This window comes from Talpa europaea (genome assembly GCF_964194135.1).
Source record: "Talpa europaea genome assembly, chromosome: 10".
In the NCBI taxonomy this organism is placed as follows: domain Eukaryota; kingdom Metazoa; phylum Chordata; class Mammalia; order Eulipotyphla; family Talpidae; genus Talpa; species Talpa europaea.
This window is the reverse complement of record NC_140077.1, coordinates 116958607-116978628: the sequence shown is the minus strand read 5'-3', so window position 1 is coordinate 116978628 and position 20022 is coordinate 116958607.

The following is a 20022-nucleotide window of genomic DNA, read 5'->3' as shown; positions in this document are numbered from 1 at the left end:
ACCCTCCACTTTGTGCCTATGCTAACTCTGTATCCCTTCCTGGTTGTATGATGCTACATTATGTTTTCATGTTCACTGATGCACCACCTCGCACTCCCCCTAAAGACCATCAAACAAACAACAAAGACCGTGTCGTCTGGGATTTAACGTTCATGGCCTTGGAACAATTAATGGCAGACGATGAAATCCGCACCTTCTCCTCACCGCCCTTTACTCCCCCTTTTCCCAACTGTGTTCAAAAATACCGGGATGTTGACCAATACTGGGATTCACTTATTTCCTACCCAGTTTGGCTGCACTGTGGTTTTTCTCAAGCAATGCCTATATCCCCTCTTATGTCTCAGTTTACTGTATATGATTTTTCATTTGCTGTTCCAACCCTTCCCTATAGAAGGTTCTCTGTTGGATGGGTGCCACCTATGTATGCTTTTAATCATCACAATAAGACTTATTTACAGCCTGAACTTTTTCGTCTCTTCGCTGCTTTTGATGATGTAATTTTCAGACAACCTGGACAGGACACTGCTAAGATCCCAGTGCGTGCCTGCGTTGGATACCCCTTTGCTCTACTTCTGGGAAATGCCACAGCTACACGCATTCAATTGCGTGGGACTTCTTACTCTGTACATTGTTCTGGCTGTGTTATTACTAATTGTATCACCCCCTCTCTTGCTCGTATATATCCTGTGGTGGTCTTACTTAAAAGACCCCCCTATGTTATGTTACCTGTTGATTTACATGATATGCCTTGGTATGATAATACTGCCATGCAAGTTTTAGATGAAGTACATGCCCTTCTTCGTCCTAAACGTTTTATTGCCACCCTTATTCTAGGAATTGCTGCTCTAATTTCCCTGGTTACCTCCTTAGCTACTTCCTCTATTGCTTTAATTCAGGAAACTAAGACAGCTTCTTTTGTAAATGACCTTACCAAAAATGTGACCATGGCACTCTCTGTGCAGCGGGACATTGATTACAAGTTAGAAAGAAAGATAAATGCCCTGGAAGAAATTGTTATTGCCATTGGAGATGAAGTTCAGCTGCTTAAGCAGCAATTATCCACTCGCTGCCACGTTCACTTTCGTTTCATTTGTGTTACACCTTTGCGTTATAATTCCTCTCTACATTGGAATCTTACTAAACATCACCTATTGGGCATCTGGCATGACAATGACCTCTCTCATGACCTTGCATCTCTTCAGTCTGAAATCTCTGCTGTCAGTAAATCTCACCTAGATACTTCAGTCTCTTCCTTTGCCCATTCTCTGGCTTCCACTCTCCAATCTTTAACTCCTACTCACTGGTATCATCTTGTTCTCTCCTTCCTTGTTCTTTCCCTACTTGTCCTGCTTCTCTGTTTGTTTATTCCCTTCTGTGTCCGCTCACTTCACAGGTCCATCTACCGCATCCAGTGTGACATGTATGCTTACCAACTTCGTTCTAAAATCAAAGGGGGACCTGCTGCACCTCCCCCTGCAGTGACCCTCAGGGCTAATGGCTGTTGCCATGGTCCCTGAGGTCCGGCGTGGGCAAGGAACCATGCGCGCAGGGGGAGAACAGCAAACTCCCTAAGATGCAGAGAAGCCGAATGCCTGTCAAGAAATAATGACCACCAGAAGCTGCCACAAAGATGATTAAAAGAAATGCTGACCACTTGGAACCTTATCTCGCTTTCTCAAGGCCCATAAACTTTATTCTGCTACAACTGTCTCTCTAAAAACTTTCCTTTTTCTGGTCATTGATTGCTAATTAAAAAACATACCTAATTTAATAATTAGGCTAATACAAATGAAACATTACTAAACACTGTGTTATAATAGAATTGTTAGTTTAATAATCTTTCTATTATGTGCTTAACTTTAGTACCTTTTGATATTAACTGCATTATAAAATAAATTCACCCATGACAATTAATTATGATAGTTAGAAAATAATTATATAGAATAGTAAAAAGAATTTATAGCCTATCCAATTAGGAATGAGGATAGATGTAACTTCGGACATAAATCACTGCCCTGTCAATTAAGCTAAATTTATGAGCAAACTGATCTCTTTGATGCTTTTAGAAAAAACATATATATACTGACCACTAACTTAATAAAGACGCACTCAGATTTTCACTCTCTTGAAGTGTGTCTGTGTGTCATTTATTCATCGAATCCCTGACCACCCTGCGCAATCTCTCAACCCTGAGACGGTCTCATCGTCCATCGCTGTGCTGGTCCGCGGCACCTTTGAAATTGAGAAGAGCTGTTTTTCGTAGAAATTGTTTTACGTCCATAGTAACTATTAAGTTTCCCGTCGTGGACTGCAAGTGCTGGGCCGGGCGGGCGGGCTGGGCTAACGTGCGTTCAGCGGGGAGTGATCTGTCTTGACCAAGGCATTTTCATATAAATTGCATTTTATTAATTAAATTAGTTAAATTTGCATTTTTATTGTAGCTGGGGTATTGCTTTATTTTATCCTCAACTCACAGAAAAGGATCGATAGCTCGAGAGTCACTCACTAAAGCGTGAAGGGAGTGATAAAATAGGATCATAAACACCACAGCACGGAGTAAAGTCATAAATATAAACATTGAGTAGGACTTGTGTTCAAATAAAGAATGTGAATTTGTCCTCGGCAAAACCGCAGCATTTTATTCTGAGTAAAATATGATTTCGTAAAGGTAATAACAAAAGAAAATCGCAAACAGGAGTTTCAGAGAACATAATCCTGAAGTAGACGGCCTGTGCTGGCAGCCATTGCACCGAGTACCATACACGTTTCACAAGGATAGTTCCCACGCACCGTGTCTGCACCGCAGGGCCCGCCCCACCCAGCTCAGCGCCGTCCACACCCTCAGATCCAGCCTCTCCACCCAAGTCCCACTCCCCGTCCAACGCCCTCCCCGTAACCGCCATTTTGCTGGAGACCTGTCCGCAAAGGCCTGTGTCTCGGGAAGCCAACAACCTCGTGTTGTTTAGGAAACACGGGGTCTGCCTGAAATTGAAAGCGGGGCTGGTTCAGAGGCCGTGTCTTTATCCGAGTTTGCTGTGAGCAAACAGGAAGCAGGCGCGGCCTCTGCAGGGAGCAGCACGCGCTCTCGTGCTCACTGGAAGGGCTCCCATCCCGGGAGATGGTGCGTGTGATCAAAACTCATTTATTTCTCCTGAAGTTAATTGGAACAGAAATGTACATTAGCATTATGACACCTGCAGGTGATGTCTGTGATGCACACTATTGGCTAAATTTCCTAAGTCGGCTTTCATGCCTTAAAGCTGTCTACCGAGATGCTCCGGACAACAATGGAAATGCAGTCCTCTGCAAGCCATCTCTTGCGGTCACACGTATCATTTTGCTGTAATGGGATTCTGTTAATATCAATAAATTTCTACAAATCGCCTTCTCGGTTCACACGATCAGAGGAAAATAGAAGGGAAATGTAGTCCGCCAGACCTTAATTAGCACATAAAAAATGGTATTGGAGAAGAGAAGGAGAGAAAGAGACTTGCTATTTTCTGATCATTTCAATTCCTTGGGGTCGTTACCACACATTCGGCTACATGGACTTTCATGCACGGCTCTGATTTGTAATTTTTCTGTACAACAGATTAATGAAAATGTGGCGTCATAGACACACCCATACGTCTACTGGGGTAGGTGCTATTCCGGGTCTGTGCGCACACACCCTGCCCACGCGGGGGTTGAGTGACACTGCACGTTCTCAGCCCGGACGGCTGCTGCCAGGCGCCGACGGCGTCTTCCCGGCAGGTGAGGAGAGTCCTGTGCCCGGTGTCCCGCTCCTGTGCCCGGTGTCCCCACCCTGTGCCCGGTGTCCCCGCCCGGTAGCTCCTTCTGGGCTGGGCAGAGCGGCCTCGGATGCTTCATTTTCCACTGTTGGTCTCTTCCTTTGGTTTTGCCCCGTGGAAAAGGTCCCGACTCCAAATGACAGCATATCAAGAAATAAGATAAAATGTAAATGTGATGATGCAAACCTGTTCAAAGGCGCAGAGAAAATGTGTGCGGGCTCAGGTAGCTTGAAAGAGCGTTTTTGCCGAGGATGAAGAGCAGGGGTGGGTGCTGGTGCCAGCGCCTGCCGCCAGCACCGCTGTCGATGGAGCAGAATAGCAGTTATTTATACAGGGGCTGCTTCTCAGGCCTTTGGAGAGATTAACAAAGATTTCTAACTCCCAGAAGATTCTACCACAGGAAAGCCACAACGCTGAGGCTTTGGCGCGTCTTCCCAGGAAAGCGGCCACTGACCCGCCAGCCCAGCCAGGTCGTGCCTGTTCGTTCCACGCGGTTGCCTGAGCGTCCAGAGTCTGATGCCGGGAGAACGGGAGAAATCCAGGCCCAGGTACTTCCATCTGCCAGGATACAGCCCTGGCAGCCAGGACGCCGCTCCTCTCCTCTACATGGACAACATGATTTTGCAAAGGTATTTCTTCACAAGCATGGCTTCCGCCATTCCTGTCTCCTCTGTCACAGGATACCGCGCGGCCTGGTCCCGTCACGGGCGCCGGCCGTGGTTTGTGATCTTCACTTGCTCTTCTCGAAGCAGCAAAGCCGAATCCCTTGTAAAAAAATGTTATTTGTGAATACCGTGTTAAAATAACCAGCTGCCTCATTTTTCTTGAATGTATTCTTGACAGAAGCTTTGCTGAAAGCAAAGTAAACCTAAAATGACCTTTTTAATAATAGTATTAATTATAGCCCCTCGCTGTCTGGGCTTCATGCAGCCACAGGAATTCCTCTGAGTGGCAGCAAGAGAGGAAAGAAGTGAAACCAGGACCTCTGTCGTCTGCATCTTCTGTCCTCTTAATTTCATGGAAAGGAAACAGCTCTTTAATCTTAATTATTTATCTTTAACCAGATAAAGCTGTAGCTTCTATTTTTTATTCATGATATTATTAATAAATTTAAACTGGAAGAGTTCCGGTCATGTGTGTAGACGGCCGTGCGACCGGCCAGTGTGAAGGCGCCACGTGAGATGACACTTCCAAGCTTTTCTAGCTGACATTCGCGGCGGGGACCCTGGGGACCACTGGCATTAACTAGTGATGACCTGAGCGCAGACAGCGCCCCGGGCCTCCGGCTTTCAAGGCGGCCTAATAAGTCTGAAATGTCAGATGAAATCTTCCAAAAATGAAATTTAAACCACAGTAATGGCCCATCGGAGCTGCCAGGCAGCCGTCCGGAGGGCGCGGGGAGACTGATGGTTTCAGAAGCCGAGGAATGTGAACTCACGCGGACTAATGACCAGCAGCAGAGACCGAGGTGCACGACAAGGAGGGGAGCTGTCCCCAAGCTGGCGTGCACCCCGACCCGGCCGGGAGCCCCCAGAGGACGCAGCCAGAGGCCCGCAGACAGGCCTTGCGCCCCCCAAATGGCTTCACCGGGAAGGTGTGTGCGCCCCTGCGCGGCGCCCCGACGCCCCGAGCCTTCCAGAGCAGGCACCTTCCGCGGCGGGAGCGGGGGGCGCTGCGGGAGAGGGGGCGGCTCCTGGGGCAGCGCGCCCTCAGGTCCGGTCACCTGCGGACGGCAAATCCCTGATGATGTAAAATTAATTTTTTTTAAAGCTTTATTTATTCATCCAAGAACCGGGGTACAGGCCAGATGCGCGGGAGGGTGACAGGACTCACCGGAGCCAGAGCGGGGCGCAGAACAGACAGACAGACCGACGAGGCACACTGCTGAGGGGAAGCCCCGGGGAGCCAGGAGGGTCTGCCGCGCCGTGCGGGTAGCTCCCCGGCCGGCCGGGATCGAACCGGCGCCGAGAGGCTCTGGGCAGCTTCACTGCGCGGCGCTCGACCCGCTGCGCCAACGGGAGGCCCGATGATGTGCGTCAACGCGCGCGGGTCTGACGGGTACAGGGTAACGGGGATAATGGGGCGCAGGGTAACGCGGCGCCGGCGGTCACGTACCGCAGTCACGAAGCCGCCAGTGTGGCGTCTTTTTTTTTAACAATATTTATTTATTTAAAAAAAATTTATTTTTATATTCCCCATACAATTGCAACCCCCTTATTTGACCCCAAACCCTCCTTTCCCCTCCCCCCACCCCATAGAGTGTCTCTGGCTCATAGTTGTTTGTTGATTTTGATTTTCACTTTCTTACAGTTACTCTTTCTCGTGGTCTCTTATGTAGGTTTTCTAGGGTCCTGCTGTGAGGGGGACCCTCCAGTGTTTTTCTTTTTCTTTCTGGCTTATTTCGCGGCGTCATCCACGCTGCTGCACGACTTTCTTTTTGACGGCCGAGTAATATTTCACCCGGCACACGCCCCAAACAGGCACCCAGGCCGGAAGGCGGCAGCCCCAGTGCTGAGGCGGCTCCGACAGACGCGCGTTCGTGTCTCGCGCGGCGGCGCTGCGGGGGCTCCCAGGGCCCTGGGACCCGCGGGGGGGGGAGTGGGGGCGCAGGGCCCTGGGCGGGGGCGGGGGCGTGGGGCCGCGGGGGGGGGAGGGGTTGGGGTGCTGGGACCTGGGGCCTCGGGGGTGGGGGTGGGGGCGCGGGGCCCTGGGCGGGGGCGCGGGGGGTTTGGGGGTGCAGGGCCCTGGGCAGGGGCGCGGGGGGTTGCGGGTGTAGGGCCCTGGGCGGGGCCCCGGGGGGTTTGGGGGTGCAGGGCTCTGGGCGGGGGGGCGGGGCCGGCGCCCGCCCGAGTGCCCGCGGCGGAGCGACTCCCCCCCCAACCCCCCCCCCACGCCGGCGCCGCCTGCGCTCTGGCTCGTCACCCCCTCCCTGCCCCGGCTCGGACGGGCCCGTCCACCCTCGGGGCCCCGGGGCCGCGCACCCACCGCCGGGCTTCTGACGCCCGAGTGGGGTCGCCTCGCGGCCCGGCAGACCGGCCTGCGGGTGCGGGGCGGCCGCGGGGGGCCCGGGGGCTCGGCGCGCTGGTTTCTCCAAATCGGGGTCCGGGGATGCCCCGAGGTGGCCGGGAAGGGCCTCGCGGAGGCGCGCTCAGGGCTCCGGGAACGCCCGGCGGGAGCTGGTCACTGTCTCTGGGGCTATTTCCTTTTGCTTTGAGGCCAAGCGAGGGCCGGGCAGGAACAGAGCCCAGGGGAAGCGGGTGTCGCCAAACCCCCGTTTCTTGTGCTCACGCGAGACGTTGGCCTCGGGTCAGACCCGGCCCGTCTGGCCTCCGCGCTCGGGGCGGGTCGGATCCGGCATCTCCCGCCCGTTCCAGGCGCGTCGGGTCTTCCTGGGGCGGCTCCTGACCCATGGCCCGCGCCCGCCGGGCCTGCAGGGGGGGGTCCCTCCTCCTCGCAGCGGGGCGGGAGGATCGCAGAGGTTACCGTGCCCCCCCCCCTCCCCCCGCTTCCCAAAGGGGCGCGCGCTGTGGACACGCAGCAGCCCGCGCGGATGCGCCCGGAAGAGCGGGAACCGCCCGCGCAGCCCCTCAGCAGACGGGCCGGCAGCGACGCGCAGGCGTTCCCGCCAGGCGTTCCCGCCAGGCGTTCCCGCCAGGCGTTCCCGCCAGGCGTTCCCGCCAGGCGTTCCCGCCAGGCGTTCCCGCCAGGCGTTCCCGCCAGGCGTTCCCGCCAGGCGTTCCCGCCAGGCGTTCCCGCCAGGCGTTCCCGCCAGGCGTTCCCGCCAGGCGTTCCCGCCAGGCGTTCCCGCCAGGCGTTCCCGCCAGGCGTTCCCGCCAGGCGTTCCCGCCAGGCGTTCCCGCCAGGCGTTCCCGCCAGGCGTTCCCGCCAGGCGTTCCCGCCAGGCGTTCCCGCCAGGCGTTCCCGCCAGGCGTTCCCGCCAGGCGTTCCCGCCAGGCGTTCCCGCCAGGCGTTCCCGCCAGGCGTTCCCGCCAGGCGTTCCCGCCAGGCGTTCCCGCCAGGCGTTCCCGCCAGGCGTTCCCGCCGACGCGCGTCTTCAGTCAGGCGGGCGCTTCCCCGAGCCGCGGGCCGAGCCTTTCAGACGGCGCGTCCACGGGGGGCCCATCACGCGGGGGACTCGCGCGGCGTCATTTTAGTAGAAACTGGATTTTCGCCACGTGGACGTGCTGGGATTCACCTCGCCCGCTCTCTGTGGCGGGGCCGCTGCTCTCCGTCCTGGCTGCAGTGAGCAACGCTGCGGGAACGTCCTGCGCATGAATCCTCATGCACGTCTTTAATCATTTCTTTGGGATAAATTGCTAGAAATAAAATTGCTGTGCCAAAGCATATGCATATTTTATTTATTTATTGTAACCTAGTTTTTAAGCGTAAAGTCATAAACGTGCTTTGGAAAGAGTCAACACCGACATGTGCAAAGAAGGAGTGTGCGCTCACCTGGTCGCACACTACAGAGAAAACACGCTTAACACACTTAATTCCTTTGCATTTTTTAAAATTCCTTCTTGCTTTTCAAGCATATTAAAACAGCCAATTTATTTTTTAATAGACATGGACTTATTGATTCTCTTTTCTTTCTTTTTCCTCTAAAAGTACTTGGGAAATATTTGCGCATAGTTTTAACCTCTTTATTTTAACCTGCTGTCCTGGTATGTCCAGTATGTCATGACAAGGACTTAAGTGCCATGTTAACATGTAGTCCTCTGTTTGTAAACATTTAGGTCATTATTTTGCCTTTATACTCAGTGATGTCATGGACCATCTTGATAATTATCTCCATAAACTTTTGACTGTACGTTTTCAGGATGGGTTTCTAAAAGTAGAACTGAGTCAAATGATGCGTGTAGGTATAAATTTGGTAGCGTAGTAAGTATTTTGTGGTGCTTTGATATTCAGATCAGTACTGCTGTTTTCTTGAAATACTACTTCTCAGATGTAATGTACATTTTGAAGTAAAAAATAACCTCAGAATATCAGAGAGTTTCAGTGCTCTTTTCGTGTGACGAACAGACCCCTATTTAGGGAAGACAGAGAAATAATTCTACACTTTATTGGTGAACAGATATCTTCACTTTCAACTCAAAATGTTGAAAAATACCACTCTTACTCCCCACCTCACAGAGTGCAAATCTGAACTAGGTTAATCAGCCCTGTAAGTCATCACCTTATAAATCTCTTAATATGTATGTCTGACTGGTTCTAGTTCTGTAGCTGAGGCTGGCCGATCTAGATAGGCTAGATACCCTGAATACTTCAGAAGTATATTTAATTTCATACCATGTGATGCATGTGAATGTCCAAAGCATATATATAATTTAGAATAGTTATGTCTATCAGTACAGTGAGTTTGAATAAATCCTAAGACTGGAGAGCTGATGTTTCACCTTAATATCTTTCTGGATGTGCTGAGCAATTTGTAGAATGAGTAACCAGGCAATAGGAAGAGGGCAAGGATGCCTGGTTTACCACTCTTATTCTACTTAAAAGCTAGCCATTGCAATAAGGCAAGAAAAGGACAAGAAAGAAAATGAAAGGCATGTGCGAGGTAGGATAAAATAAAAACAGTTCCCATGTGCAGATAACATGATTGTCTATTACAAATTATCCAGAAATCCACACAAAAAATAGAATAAGTGAGGCAAGCAATGCTTCACAATACAAAACAAATACCCAAAAAACCAAATTTCTGTATGTGACCAATAAACCTATGGACACTGAAATGAAAACACCATTGACTACCACCGAAATATAAAATGGGTGAAATCTAATGAGCCACGCACATAGTGTGTCAGTTGAAAACTATGCAGTGCAAATGAAACAATTTATAAGATGTAAGTTAATGAGGGATACTCAGCGTCTATGGACTGAAGGACTCCAGAGAGTAAAGATAACACTTTTCCCTAAAATGATATGTTGACTTAATGAAATTCCTAAAAAAAAATCCCAGCAAGATGTTTTATACATATGGGAAGGGCCTGTTTAAAATATATATGAGTATCCGAAGGAACTCTCAAAAGTTGCACACTCCGATTAGAGAATGGGCATGGACATGCACATCGGGCCAAGAGGACACGCTCTCACACTGACGCGGTTGGTGCTCAGCAGCGTCGGGTATTAGGGAAGCGCAGTGCAAGGTGACAGTGAGAAGTCACGATTCACGCGTCAGAATGGGCCAGAGGAAACGGTGGTGGCAGCAGCGGATGCAGGGAGGACAGGGCCGTGTGGGCCACCATCACGGGGGGCGTTCCAGGGGAGTTGCTCAGGAAAGGGAGAGGCACTTTCCCTGACAAGCACCCATCCGCTTGCACATGACCCACGATGCTCCTGGGCGTGCGCCCGGGTAAGTGAATCTCCTGTGCCACGCTCTGCACACGCACCGGCTGTGCCTGGCTGCTGACAGCTGAGACCGGGACGCAGGCCCTCCAGTGCCCACCGCTCGTTCAGACTTGATACTCCAGCCTGGGTGTTCCTCGGCATAGACTGGAGCAAACTGTCGATAAAATACAACTTCAATGAATCTCCAAAGAATTTTTTTTTAAGGATTTATTTATTTATTTATGCAAGCACTGGGTACAGTCAGAAGCGCGGGAGGGTGAGAGAATTCACCAGAGCCAGAGCGGGGAGCAGAGCAGGCAGAAGGACCGAAGGACACTGCTGAGGGGAGCAGCGGGCGGCAGGAGAGGTCTGCGCGCCATGGGGGACCCTCCTCCAGTGGCCGGGGAGCAGCCGGGATCGAACCGGTGCTGCAGAGGCCGCGGGCAGCTTCGCAACCCAGCGCTCAACCGCTGCGCCACCGGGGAGGCCCGAATCTCCAAAGAATTTTACTGATTCTGAAGACAAACCAATCCCAAAGGCTGCGTGCAGAACGCTTGTGCTTCTGCAAGACTGGGTGGGGGTGCCGAAGCTACACGGAGGGGAACGCAAGTCGTGTGGAGACTGAGGTGGGGGTGGCCTTGGTGGTCGGAGGTGGTGTCTGGGTGAGAGGGCCTCCGAGACACCCCGCGTGGATGCAAATGTGCCGGGTCCACACTGTGAGAAGGCGGCTTCTGGCCGTTACGCTGGTCTGTGGTTTTGCAAGATGTCGCATGGAGGGGACACGGCCGGTGTGCGGAGCCTTGCTGTGTGATTTCCTACAAATTCCGCTGCGGGAATTTACAGTAAACTCAAAGTAAAGAAGCTTGGTGTATAGAAAAACTACATCCACAATACTAATGCCCTTTATAACATCACTTCTAAATGCACTTAATTTTCCTATGAGCTAAAAATACTAGCTTTGCAAATCCTGTAGATTTTGTTTCTGTTTCAGCTTATCCTTTAGTTGTGCACATTAACATCCAGCACCACTTTCTGGCTATTTGAACCCACTGGTTAAATATTATTTCACAATTCCCATCATTTCTAACAATATAAATTCATTTTACCATGCAGAATTTTTGCTCCTCATTATTTTTCCAAACTAAATGATGTTAAGTATTTGCTTCTCTTGAATATATTTTTCTAAAATTTCTTAATTCTGGCATGAACTGCAAATAATATTAGCAGAGATTATCTGTGAGTTATTAAAATGATTTTGTGAATAGTAAAATAAGGAAAGTATAATGTATTAAATACACCTCGAGCATTTCTCAACATGAAAACAAAATTAAAATACTCTGAGCAAGTGACCTTTTTGAATGTTTAATGGGCTCCTCCGTGAACGCTTGCAGTGACTTTTGGTAGTCTGTCAAGCAATTTTAATTAAAGTCATGTCCTCATGGGACAATCATATCACTCATAAAAATCTGAAATACGTATTGAAAGCATTGTGGGCAGCTCTTCGTTCAAGCCTGTCGTGGTAGATGGACAACATGAATAGTCACACGAGCGGTGCTCACGGTGTCTTCATCTCGGGAACGGATAACTGTGTACAAGGAAGTTTGCCTTCAGTTCTCACAGAAATAGCCGCATGAACTTTGGCAAATATTATTTGGCACATGCCACTCTCAACAAAGAACCGCTTGGAGTCGCCTGGCGTTTAGAACTGCCGTAGACAGTGCAACAAGAGCGTATTCAAGTTCGTGTGCATCTTTCCCACGCAGGCTTGGCGGTTCTCGTCAATAGTTGGGCCTGTTTGGACACATCTTCCTGAATCCAGTCTGGGATTGACAGTGCGCCGTGCGGGGGGCCAGCCTTGCAAGGGGCTCGGATCCCCCACCCTTTCCTGGCTCCGCCGCCTCTTCCCTCCGCCCCATCCCGGCGAGGGCCTTGGAGGGTGCCTTGGCTGCCCACCCGCTCCCCGGCGGCCGTGTCTAGCGGGTCAGGTGGCTGGGCCGAGAGCGGCGCTGTCCCTTCACGCGCCCTCCCTTTCCCTTCCTCTCCTGGCCGCGGGGCCGCTGGCTGCTGCGTCCCTGACCCTGGCGGCCGGGACTCCGGCTTCTCATTATTTCCCGAGTGCAGTGGTCCCTGCTCGTTAGCCCTCACCAGTGGCCTGATTCCCGGCAAGGACCGAAACCGTAAACGAATAGGTCACAAGTGGGGAACGCTGTCATGTGCAACTGTGAATCCATATTAAAATGATTGACAAAATAATTACTCACACATCAGAAAATAGACGGGTCTGTGTGCGCCAGCGTACATCACCCTGATTAAATTTCAATAACAGCCGTGGGGGGTTTGGTGCAGTTTCTTAAATGAAGTTTAGAGGCACGTTGTGTGTGTCGACACTGTAAGGGCCCGCCTGGGGACAGGTGGGGGCAGCAGAGTTGGCACGACTGACGTGGGCATTTCAAAAGCAAGCTTCCCCGGGAAGCCCTGAAAACAGACCCGGGCAGACCAGGACAGATGCAAGCCGCCTTGGCCAGAGGACACCAGCAGGGCTGACCACCCCCACCCCAGCCCCCGGTGCCCACCCTGCGCCGGGTAAGCGTAGGCCCGGAGCCTGCCAGCTGCCACGCTCTGTGCGTCCTGCCTCAGGGTCCCCAGAGACTCCTCCAGACCTGTGGTCTGCTGCAGAAGCTTGGCTCAGAGAAGCCCCCGCCTGGGGAGCTGGGGCCTCCCGGGGTGGGGGGTGTTCCTGATGCCTTCCACAGCCCTATGGCCTCCCCGCCTCCTCTGGGTGGCGGCACCCCTCGGCTTTTACCGTTGCGGAATCGTGTGCTGCTGCTGGCATGTGGATTCCCAGGACAGGCCACTGGTGACTGCGCTGTTGGCTTCCCCGCCAAGCAGCCCTCGCTCTGAGGGACCCAGCAGTGTTGAAGCTGGCGTCCCCCAGAGTCAGAGCCCTCACTTAGGGCGGACACTTCGGGGGGCCGCGGGCGGGGACCGCTCAAGCCTGCGCCCGCTCATGTAATGTCCACAGAGCTTAGGTTGTTTTGTCAACCCCTCGGAGTGAGTGACGCAGGCCAGGCCGTGTGAAGCGGAGAGTAGGTGCTGGGTCAGCGCATCACTGCTGTGAGCGCCCACACGGCTCTCGCCCCCTCCCCTCAGGCCAGAGGAACAAGAAGGAGTAAGATGACAGAAACGCAAAGATGACGAGCAACACGGAGGAGTTACTTTGCTTTCATGTCCTATTGATGTTTTATGATTCAGAAGATCAAAATGTCCCTTTTATCAGGTGCTGGTCAACTTTGCCTCAACTGTGGGACATTTTCATCTCCCACCTCCAAGCTCCCTGTAGATACGTTTGTCTTGGGTGAAACAGTCCAAACAATTAGCAATTAATTCTGGTCATTCTCGAGGAAATTCCTTGGCTTTGGAGGGGCATTGCTTTAGTAGACAGTGTGTCTCTCACAGGGTAAAATGATGTGGAAAAGGTGTGTTTTATCCAAATTCAGCTGAAGGGGAGAATTCCAGCTGTCATCTACTGCTTCAAAATGAGCAGTATCATTCGCATTCTCCATCAGGAAGAGACTGGGTATTTGTGACAAGTAGCACCTTAATTCTCATACAAAAATTGCTGAGTTTGTATATTTGAGCGTGTCATCCAGGGGAACTTCAGTGCCTGGAGACACCCACGAGTGGATGTGAACGCTCGCCCTTTGATTCTCACCAAAACTGATTCCAATGAAAACTAAAACTAAAATTTTCAACTACCCAAATGCCATCGCCAGGGCTGATTCTATCTGCCGCAGCACATTTGCACCTACACAGACGTTTATTCTATTCACAGAACTTACTGAATAAACAGTTGTTGAATGACTATTAAGCCTGAATTGCTGCACAAAGTGCAGTTCTGTGAGCCGCGCCATAAGGTGGAGGTGATTGCTCGCGATCTGCTTTCCTCTCCTGCCACCTCAGGAAGCAGAATCACTGTCTGCAAGCCGATTCACAGACATTTTGGTCCCCACGCTCCCGACGTTAGCACTTAAACTAGCCATTTTTAAGGTGAAATTCTGGAAAACATATTTTGCATGTGAGAGGAAGAGAGGACGGCAGCCCTTGAACGCGACTGCGGTGGCTTTAATTATTCATCAGGTGGGAGGGCTGGCGACCGGCTTGCTGAGGGGGGCCCTCCGCCGCGGCTTGTGCCTCCCAGCTGCACTTTGCTGCACAAAAGAAGCCACACATCACCATCAACATGACTATCAGGGTGTGAAATGTCAAATTTAATTTCACAATTGACTCAACAACTTCTGCATTTCTAGGGAATGAGAGTTAAAGAGCCAAGCAGTAGGCTCTCTGTATGTCTGGAGGGAATCCGTTTCATGTTTGCAAAACAAGTTCGCTTCCCTGTGCAAGTCAAACACTGAAAGAAAATTTAAATGTTTAGAAAGCATGTTGGTGCAGATTGATGACGACTTTCCGAATATTGTATATCTTAATTTAAAACATTATTTTCATAGTCTCCCCAGAGAATATCACTCATTCAAACATGACATTCACTATTCGAATATCTAAATCTTTTTAAAATTGAAGGTGATGTTGAAGTTTCATGCGCGCTAGAGATGGCTCGGGCTGGGTGGGAGCCAGGTCACTGCACCCCGAAATAACAGTAACAGACAAACAGCCTGTAGCGAGGAGGAGATTCATGATTGCCATCTCTACACTGGGTTTTTCTGTTGACCAATATAACAGAAGTTACACGTGACGGGGTGGCTCTCAGCTGCATTATTTTCACTGGGGTAATGACATTTATAACACTACATGACCTAGGGGTGCAGGTCCACACGCTGCCGGCCACCAGCGTGCCCACAGTTCTGCACCCCGTCTGCTGGGCCCCTCCCCTGTGCTTCCACGTCGTCGCCGAGTCTCTCAGTGGACGAGTCTCCCAGTGTCAGGAGCTGCACGCCAGGCGCGGCTTAACGGGCCCAGATGCAGGAGCAGCTCCAGGGACTGGGGTCGGCCGCCCCACTTTCCAGCCTGCAGGAGGGTGGCCGCCGGAGCAGCTGGTCCTCGGGCACCGTGACTCACCGGGACCACCCGGGAAGCTGCTTCTGCTGCCGATGTTTGGGTCCCGCCCCGACGGGCGTTCGGGCTCCGGCTCGGACCCCCTCCTCGTGTGGGGGCCCAGGGGCCCGGCCGCCGCCCGCGCGCTGCCCTCCGGGGACCCCGTCGCTGCCCTGCGGGCGGGAGACCGTCCCCTGGGCCGGGCAGGAGACGGGCGGGCCGGGCCGGGCGGCGCGTCCCCCTCGGGGGGCCGGGGAGTCTCGGGGGGCCAGGGAGTCTGGGGGGGCCAGGGAGTCTGGAGGGGCCGAGGAGTCTGGAGGGGCCGGGGAGTCTGGGGGGGCCAGGGAGTCTGGAGGGGCCGAGGAGTCTGGAAGGGCTGGGGAGTCTGGGGGGGCCGGGGAGTCTGGGGGGGCCGGGGAGTCTGGGGGCCCGCGTGGCCTGGGCCGAAACAGCATCTCAGGCTTAAAACCTGCTCCCGCCCAGTTCTCCGAGCGCCTGATGCTCGGCCCGGACCCCTCTCCAGAGTCTCTCTGCGAGCCCCGGGCCTCTGGGGGCGCCACGCGGGCTGGGCGGGGGGAGCAGGGCGGGTGACAACCTGGCTTGGAAGACCCTGGAGGCGCGTCCAGCCGGCGATGGCTTCCGGGAGGGCGTCTTAGCCACCCCGATGAGCAATCATCGTTGTCGTAACTGAAAATTCAAATATTTCACAGGGAAGCTGTGGCCGGAGTGGAAGGCGCGCTTAGGAGTCCGGTGCTGTGGGGCTGGGGCCGGGTGAAGGGAAGGAATGTGTCGTGGGTGTTTCCAGCCCGAGAATATTCACACAACACATTTTCAAACAACACATTTCAAATAACTTTCCTTTCGACAAAGGAGCCGGGTGGCGCGGGGCCACCGGCGTGTGAACACTGGTGATTTCTGCGCGCCGGGCCTGTCCCTGCCGGCCGGGCCGCGGCGTGTGGCTCCGGGAGGCCCGGGCTGTGTCTCGGCGGGCGCTGGCTGCCTCCTCCCCGCGCAGGCCCGGGAAGCGCCGCATGGAAAGCAAGCTGCGGAAGCGCCAAGGGCGAAGAAATATCATTTTATGCTTTAGTGACAGGAGGGTGGTCGCAGCACTCGGGACAGTAATGCTCGCCGCCGGGGCTTTTGCCTTAAAACACTATGTTTAGTCCTTGTCGCCGCTGAGCGTGGGACACGGCCACGTGGCTTCCTTCTCTGTTTCTGGAAGCGTTTCCTGCCCATATCGAGAGCGATGAGTCGCGTCACGTCATGCTGGTTTGCCTCAGCACTGGAGGGACCACGACACTGAACTTTCTGAAACACTGAACTGGACCCTCCTCCCCTGCTCTCGCGCCGCGTCCAGCGGTGTGTCCGTGGCGCCATCCGTGGCGCCGCTCGGCTGAGGGACGAGCAGGGGAGGAAGTTACTGTGTTTGTTGTGATGTTTATTTCGCGTCCCCTTGTGGGTCCGATGCACACTCAGGACACAGGGATGACCCCGGTCAGGGTCGCAGAAGCTGGGAGGGAGCCGCCGGGCTCTGGTTTGCTTCTGGGCCCTGGCACCTCCGAACGCCTGAGGGAGACGGGACCTCACGGCGCGGGCGCCCCCGAGGCCGGCGGGAGGACAAGCGCGAGGTCAGGCCTGCGCCACCCTCTGCGCAGAGAAGCTGGACGTGGGCGACACGCAGAGTGGAGGCTCTCACGCCGCGGGTGGTCTGGGCTGGGTGCTTCGGGGAAGAGGGGAACGCGCCAAGGTTGATCCTGGGGAGAGCGTGTCAGGGAGAGGGGGGGAGGGAGGGAGACGGGGGCGGAGAGAGGTTCTCGTCGTCCATGTGTCCTTCCGTCCGCTCGGGTGTCCTCGCGGCAGGGAGCAGGTGGCGCCCCAGGAGGGGTGCGGCTGCCGTGGGACTGCCACCCCTGGGCTTGCGGTGGGGCCTTCCTTTCCAGGCTGCGTCCCTTGCGGAGGCTTTTCCTGGGCGTCCTCTGGGCTGGGGGGCGGTGAGGCCAGCATGTCCTGGCAGGAGGCGCCCTCTGCTGTAGGCGCTGAAGGGCTGTTTCCGCAGAGCATCTGGGCACGGTGACAGCATTACTGCTGACGTCGCTCTGGGCAGTCACCTGGCGGGTCACGGGCCTTCCCAGGACGACCTTAGCTTGCGCCTATGGCCTTGAAACTCTCCACAGAGGCCAGGGCAGGGCGATGGCAGCTGTGAGGGGGAGCTCGAGGCACCCGGGGTTCTGGGGCGCTTCCCTGGCGGGGGACAGTGGGAAGCAGGTGGGACTGACGCGGAAGTGCGCCAGGCTCCGGGCTCCCAGGGGGCCTGGACCGGCTGGGCTCTGGCCGCACCCCACTGCCTGCTCCCGGGGGTCCCCCCGCCAGATGGCGGGGTTGGCACGTGTCCGCGTCTCCTTCATCTCCGGCTCTCAGGCAGTGTCTGGGCCACACTGCAGGCGCCGAGATCGGTGGGTGCCGCAGCTGCCCCAGCAACCAGCGGACCCTGAGTGGCCGCGGGGACGTGACGTTGTTCTTAAAACACCCCCTCCCGGACCATGGCCCGGCGGTGACCATTTGCCATTTCTCTGCAAACGGGCTGACGACCCTACGACCTTTTCTGCCGCCTCATCTGCCCTTTCATTGTCCGCTCTACGTCCTCGACGCCGCTCATGACCTCTCGTGTATCCTCGACGGAGCAATGGCTCTGCCTTCGCCCTCCTCCTAGGCCACGTCCTTCTTGTCGTGCAAAGACACCTGCCCGCGCCCCTGCCCCAGGCCCCGGCGCCCCCCCGCCCTGGGCCACCGCTGACCCCTCCTGCATCCTCGCTTCCCCCCACCCTTGTCCTTCCTGTCCACGAGGAAAGCTCGAGTCTGTTGATTTTGAGGTGCAGAAAACACTTTAAGAGACTAGATCAGCATGAGCTGTGTATTTTGAAGAAGATTAGCTCGCAGTCTCCTAAGTGGTTCTCTCAGGGAACGTTTGTATTAGAAAAAGTAAAGAATCGGGACAATCTGAGCCCTGGAGACGGGGATGGACGCCCAAGTCCAGGGACGCTCTTCCCGGCTGCTCCGCCTGCACCCCGCCCGGCCTCAGCACACGGGCCCCGGCCCGCGCCTTCGCTGCCAAACGCCGCACCTGTTGGTCCTGAAGGCGCAAGGAGGAGACTGCTGTCCAGGATTCCACACGCGTCCTGGGCCTGTTTCTACTCATGACAATACGGTAGACACAGACGTGGCCTCGTCCCGCTAAAACCTCAAACATCATTTTTTTTTTTTTTAAAGATTTATCTACTTATGCATACAAGAGCTGGGGTACAGGCCAGAGGTGCGTGGGGTGAGAGGATTCACCAGAGACAAAGTAGGGTGCAGATCGACCAAAATCTACTGCCGAGGGGAGCAGCGGGGAGACAGGAGAGGGCTGCTGCGCCCTGTGGGCAGCTCCCTGGCTGGGATAGAACTCGTGCTGCGGAGGCTGTGGACAGCTTCATAGATTGTGTCTCAATCCCATGTGCCACCAGGGAGGCCCCACAAATCTTTCTGTTAAGTGCTGATTTATGGGAATATTAACCTGATCCTAAAGTATTATTTTCTCATCCCGTTGGTAGACCCTGAGAACGTGTTAGGACCGTTCCTCATCCTCTGCATAAATGACGAGCTGAACTTGATGTGCTTATAGTGTATCTATTTGGAGTCACCCGCCAAGGTCAGGGCACCGAGCCAGGAGATACGGTGGCTTTCCCGGGCTCCTGGAAGAAATCTATAACTACCGCCGTCTTTATTATAAGGTGGAATAAAAATAGTAGCAAGTAATTCCTGAGCATTGATTGCTCTGTTCTAAGTGTTTTACTGTATGCATTCACTTAACCCTCACACGAGCTCTGCAGGAAATTAAACAACTTGATTGCGTTGCAGACTCAGCAGCCCCAGTCTGTCCTGCAGCCTGTGTCCCCGCCATCGAGTGCTCCCGACCAAGAGCAGCCCCAGTTCTGTCCCCTTAGGATTCGACGTATTCTTGTGGCTAGTTAATAGAGTGACAGGTGGACCCGCTATGTTTTTGAGGGTGAACTGACAGAGAAAACCTCGCCTATGGTCTCTGCCCTCCCCCCACAGTGTTTCACCGCGGGGCGCGCCTGGTCACCTCCAGTGCTGGGCTGTCCTGACTCTGCCCCGGGGACCCCAGAGAAGGGTGAGGGGTGTCCTAGCTGTACGGCCACACTGGATGCGGCGCAAGCAGAGCTGATGGGGCTGCTCACTGTTAGCGCCGTGCCCGGGTAGCGGCTCCTGCTAGGAAGTGCCCATCCGTGAAGATTTTATCACAAAGTAGTGGGATAATTATTCCAAACTGTCACTGAAATGGCTTTCCGTAAAGAGGCATGAAGGAGGCATTGAAAATGGAAAAACTAGTTAGTCACGTACAGGGCTGTGGCCACGAGGCCGCCGTGTTGGTGGAACCATCGCAGGTGAGTGGCAGCTTCACGTGACGCGGCCTCGTCTGTCATTTCGAGTCCCTTGATTTTTTTCTTGTTTTTGCAGATGGCAAAATGCCCTTTCTGAATAGCCCCAGAGTTGCCCTCCTCGTGGTCTTTGGCCTCTGGCCCTCGGCAGGACGTGTCTGCCTCCCTGGGCGCGCTGGGCTTCGGGAACACCCTGGAGCTGGCCCTGGCCCCGGCCTCCGCGCTGGCGTCTTGCTGCGCACTGCTCGCCGGCGGCGGGAGAGGGTCGTGCCCGCGGGCGGAGAGAAGCCACTTCGCGGGGCGGCTCGTGGGCCCCGGCTGTTGTTTGTGGTGGCGCCGCTGCCCCTGACCGCGCTCTGATTTGTGTGGGGGACGTGCTTGGTGGCGGGTAAATGGAAGCGTCGAGACATGGG